Consider the following 5,975-nt stretch of genomic DNA (forward strand, 5'->3'; position numbering starts at 1 on the left):
CTGGTGGGGGGTCCAAACTCAGGCCTTCACACTAGCTCTTTGCCAACTGAGTCATCCTTCCAGCTCCTGATGTATCTTGTCTACACTCTCCTAATTAGCCCAGAACAGAAGCATCAAATGGCTCAAGTACCTAAAGTCCGCACCAACGCTTGGGTTTCCATCTAGCAAAACCCTCATCTTCGGGGTGAGGCTTAGCCACTGAACGCTGCTAAGAGCCGTTGAGCATCACAAGGCGTTTCTACAAGGAATATCGTTACTGTTGGAATCCGCGACATCCTTCACGAGCTCAGGCTCTGAGTGCTGGCTCCACAGCTGGCGGCACTATCTGGGGAGGCTCCAGCACCTTTGAGAAGTGGGCCTTGCTGACAGAAATAGGTCCCTGGGGGGTAGGCCTCTGAAAGTTATGCCAGGCCCGTGGGTTTGGTTTCACTCTCAGTTTCCTAGCCTACTGTGAAGGGATCATACATCCCCGCCCCCAACCCTGAACTGAGACCCTCCACCATGCCTTCCTCGCCATGATGGACTGAACCCTCCAGAACCATGAGCTAAAATAACCCCTTCCAACTTAAAATTGTTTCTATCAGGTGTTTTGTCACTGTGATGAAACAGTAACTAATACAAGTGCCATCACTTCCCTGATAGAGGCACCTTCAATTTGTTTCAAAATCATTTCAACTCTCTTCCTGCCCAAGTGATTGTAATTGACCCAGGACACAGGGCAGCCATGACATAGAAATCCTTAATGTTTCTCAGCCCCATTCATTGCCTATTAATTCACAGTGGCCATGGTCAAGTTCTCTTGGCAATTCAGTGGGCATCTTGGGCACTGGATATTGGGAGATGGCCTCAGGGAAGAAACCACACCTCCCACATTCACACCTCACCTTCCTGACTTGGAAAACACCTCCAGTTAATGAGCAAATCTGGCATCTGTCAGCTTTTGTAAGCAAGCATTTCACAAGGTTTACAGAAAAGTAAAGTAAACAGAGTTCTGAGTAACAAAAGAGTGGCGTTTATGCATTCTTTGATTCACTTTAAAGGATGGTATAAACTGACTTTTTAACCAAGCATTAGGCAAGATCTGGGCCCAAGCCATTCTATAATAAACAGTGACATGGCTATATTAAAATATTTACTTAGTGTGCTAAAGTGACTTATAGGAAGAGAGGCTACTACATAGAAGTCCTAAGTATTAAGGCGTCAGGTGCCACGGGCGGCATAAATATTCCATGTGCACTTGTTTATAGGAAAACCCCATCTGGATTCGGCTAAAACAGCAGGCACCCTGGTGACCCCAGTTCTGCTATTGGAAAATATAACACAAGTGTTCACTCATCTAGAATAACTACAGTGTTAAGTGCCAAATGACAGATGGGAGGGGGTTGGCTTTTCTCAATAAAATCCAGGCACTCCATTGTGAAAGGTTTCATTGTGAGGGCTCCTCCGCATTTATAGGCTCTTGGTGTAGATAGGGAGCTAGACAAGACAAGGTGCCGGGTCAGACTGACCAAAAGCTTGCTTCGTCAGGAAAGCTGATCATACGCAGGTCTATGCAAACCAGACAGGGTCTGGAAGACTTGGCTGGAAAAAGCCCATGAACATGAGCATCAGAAGTTCCTAATCGTCTCCTCTTCCCAGCCTCAACTTTGTCATGTTGAGGAAAGATCAGCAGACAGGCCGAGGAACAGGTCTGTTATGATCCAAAGAATGCAGTACTTTGAGAAATAGCGTCTGGATTTGGACATTGGTCCTCCATTTCCTCATTATTACCTTTTTTATTAAAATTGAGGACAGAGTATTGTCCTTGACTCTCTCATGGGTGGTCTCACACATTCCAGCATTCTTTCCCCATCCTAAAGATTCACAGAAATGAGAATGACCACAGAGCATGAAAATTATTCCTGGGCTGGGCCTTGGACATCACATCAGGTGACCATATCACCCCTTCTCAAAGACGCCTCTGTGTTAGGGGAGCAGTAGCAATAGGGGCATAGCTGTCCTCTGGGACTGACAATTTAACTGGAGAAGAAAATATCTCTGTGTGACAATCTGCCTATCCAACTTTGCAAGTGTAGAGCTCAAAAAAAAAAAAAAAAACTCAAATGCACACTGTTAAGAGCAGACTAAAAACTCAAAATGATTGGATAAGTGCCTCCTTTGTACATATACTTAAAACTGTAAATGTCTCCCAACTGATTTTGATTAACATATTTCATTTATCCCACTCACTTAAAAAAAGATGTAATGGGTACCTACCATGCATGGAGTCTTTTCTAGATAAGCAGAAGATATCAATAATAATAATAATAATAATAATAATGCAGTTTTTACCTCCATGCAGTTGAGAGCCAGAATCAATGTTTGATTAAATCAATGTTTAACATGATTTCAAGAAATGATATGGGAACAAAAACTAAAGCAAGATACAAGAGCACAAAAAAAATATTCTTACAGCGATCAAGTAATCCAAAGTGCTTAGCTCAGAAGGTTTGGAAATCAGAAAAGTAATTTCAGTCTAATTTACTTGAATGAATAAATTGCACCATGACGTTCAGCAAACGGTACTGAGCAGAGAGTTATTCACGACACTGATCTAAACCTTAACAGCAACTTGCTCTCTAGCTCTGAGAAAGTTACAGCCATTCATAGATGAGGAAAACAAGATTCAGAAAGGTAATATGATCTGTCCAAAGCAGAAAAATGGGTTCCTTTTCATTCTTGTTTTCTAGAATTGTGCTGTTCAGTGTGGAAACAAATAGGCACATTTATTTATTTATTTATTTATTTATTTATTTATGTATTTATTTATTTATTTATTTAATGAGAGAGAGAGAACTGATGTGCCAGGGCCTCTAGTCACTGCAAGAGAACTACAGACACAAGAACCACCTTATGCGTCTGGTTTACATGGGTTCTGGGGAGTTGAACCTGGGTCTCCAGGCTTCACAGGCAAGAGCCTTAACTGCTAAGTCATCTCTCCAACCTGACTCATGCTGATATATATTTAACGTAACTAAACTTTAAAAAAAGTTAAATTCAGTTGTACTACCTTTACTACAAGCACCATAGCTACCTGCAGAGCAGACGGTAGAACATTCCCAGAGCTACAGAAGTTTCTCTGCCAAGCCCTTTTCCAGAGTTGTGTGGACTCAGGTTGCTGCTGGGGAGAAGAAGCAATTGTTAGGTTATATATTTTCTATTGTTGCAAGATGATTTTGCATCTCAGGGGAACTAATTTTGATGATTTTTAACCCAATATTTTTATGCCAAATCAAATTCTCTTTTATGTATAAACAAAAAAATGAATATTGGCTACCATTATGAAAACAAATGACCATAAATGCTGGTGAGGATGTGGAAAAAGAAGAACCCTTCTACACTGCTGGTGGGAATGCAATATGGTCCAGCCATTGTGGAAATCAGTGTGGATGTTACTAAGACAGCTAGAAATAGAACTACCATATGACCCAGCTATAGCACTCCTAGGCATATATCTTAAGGACTCATCTCATTACCTTAGAGATACTTGCTCAACCATGTTTAATGCTGCTCAATTCACAATAGCTGGGAAATGGAACCAGCCTAGATGTCCCTCAATTGATGAGTGGATAATGAAGATATGGCACACTTATACAATGGAGTTCTACTCAGTAGTAAAGAAAAATGAAATTATGAAATTTGTAGGAAAATGATGGATCTGGAAAGGATTATACTAAGTGACGTAACCTAGGCCCAGAAAGCCAAATGTCACGTGTTCTCTCATATGTGGATCCAGCTACAGATGATTGGACTTCTGTGTGAGTAGGAAGAAAACTCAGTAGCAAAGAGCAGTAAGCAAGAAAAGAGATATACAGGGAAGAGAAAGGAAGGTAGGGGGAACTTAATAGGATGGTATTGTATATATGTAAGTAGAAGAATAGATTAATGGGGGTGAAGAGATTGAGTAAAGGAAAGGTGGAGGGAGGGCTTATCAAAATCTAATAAGATATAAATAAATCATATGGAAACCTACTTTTTTGGACAATGGAACACTCAGGAACTGTACATTGTTAGTAGAAAATTTTCAGTGCCAAGGATGAGATACCTTCTAGTGAGTTGTTGGCCAGGGAGGTCCCTGATGCCCCTCAAACATTACAGGCCATTGCCAAGGCTCTTGGTTTCCCACCAGGAATATATGGCAAGATCCCATTGCTGAAGACTCCACATACTTGGGCTGCAAGGCCACTGAGAAAACCTGCTGGAACTGAGCTGATAACCTCCTCCATATAGACCAGGTGACAGAAAGCTGGAAGAAGCCACTCTGCATGCAGTTCAATGGGAGAGAGAGAAATCACCAATGAAGATACTCAACAGTGGACACTGCAAGCCTTATATCTGCCCAGCCAAGCCAAATGAGCCAGTGGGTGCAACAGTGGCACATCTGTCATGGTGGAAACCAAGTGCCCTCTAATTGGACTGGAGGCCCAATCCATGAGAGGGAATACATCCCTGATACTGAAAACATAAAACAGGGGTAGCCATGAGCCCTAGCGGATATAACATCTGCTGCTGTCTGGCTAAATGTATATACTATGCTTACCAAACTGCCCAGTAAGCACTTCTCTTAATGTTCATACCCTTATATTAATACTACTCTCACTTTTGGTAGAGAATCTTCTCTTTTCAGATGGCAGTGACCTTGGGATGACTCTCAAAGCATCATGGTGCTGGAAGGAAGTGACAGGAGTGCTCAGCACTGCAATACCTCTATCACACCTTCTAAGGCTCAGGGTCCATTGCAAAGAATATAAGAGCCAAAGGAACGACAAGACTGCTTACAATGTTCTCTTCCAGACACAGGATGGCCTGGATATCCATAACCTCACAGTGCCTGGCACTACCTACACAAGACCATCATAATAGGAGGAAAGGATGACGACAGCAAAATAAAAGAGAGACTGAGAGGAGGAGGGGCTATGATGGAGAATGAAGTTTCAAAAGGGAAAGTTGGCGGAGGGAGGGTATTACCATGGGATATTGTTTACAATCATGGAAATTGTTAATAAAAAAATAAATAAATATGTTCTGGGGGCTGGAGGCAGAGCTGCGCGGCGGGCAAGCACCGTAGCTTTGGGAAGGCTCTTGCTCACCTCGGCCCTCAGCATCCGCACGCGCCGCCAGGAAGCCCAGGAGGAAGGTGAGCGCCCGGCGGGGGAAGGAGGAGCCCAAGCGCAGGTGGGCCAGGCTGTCCGCGAAACCGGCTTCTGCGAAAGTGGAAGCGAAGCCAATAAAAGCAGCGGGAAAGGAGACACCTTCAGACAAAAAAAAGTGCAAGCAAAAGGGAAGAGGGGAGCAAAGGGCAAGCAGGCTGAAGTGATTAAGCCAGAGACTAAAGAAGACCTACCTGCCGAGAACCGAGAGGCAAAGAGCGAGGAGAGGCCAGCCTCCGAGGAAGCGGGAGAGGAAGAGGCCAAGGCTGAATAGTCATCCTCCATCCTCCGTGTCCATCAGCATCCCTGTCTCCTCCTTGTGCAATCCAGAGGAATATTTTTTATCAACTATTTTGTAAATGCAAGTTTTTTAGCAGATCTAGAAACGTTGTGTTTTTGTTTTTTTTTAAGAGGGAAACCACCTCATCCCATTTTTAAGTGTAAATGATTTTTTTAAGAGCTGAAAGTCATTTGCTGGTTGTTTATTGCTTGGTACAACCAGAGTGGGATATTGAGTTATGGGAGGCTTTGACTGTCTTGGGTGTCAGCTTAACATTCCACAGGTGGGGGGTTAGTTTTAGATCCTGCAATACAAAGCATACTAAATGGCAATTTGGAGTCACAGTTGTGCATTTAATATGTCTTGAATATTTTCAATTACTCCTAGTCTGTGTTTTTAGTAGAGCCGTTTCCCAGGAGAAAAAAAAAAATTAACCACTCCATGGTCACTGCCCTGTCAGCACCGTGTACCTCTGTGACATCTCTAGTTGTGATAGTCCAGTGTTC

The 5,975-nt window shown here is 42.9% G+C and overlaps 1 pseudogene; it reads left to right on the forward strand.

Annotated features, from left to right (window-relative positions):
• LOC101612586 overlaps positions 1 to 5,463 on the forward strand; it is a 6,911-nt pseudogene extending 1,448 nt beyond the window's left edge.
• Positions 5,464 to 5,975: the final 512 nt, after the last annotated feature.

This window comes from Jaculus jaculus, chromosome 12 (assembly GCF_020740685.1).
Source record: "Jaculus jaculus isolate mJacJac1 chromosome 12, mJacJac1.mat.Y.cur, whole genome shotgun sequence".
Taxonomy (NCBI): domain Eukaryota; kingdom Metazoa; phylum Chordata; class Mammalia; order Rodentia; family Dipodidae; genus Jaculus; species Jaculus jaculus.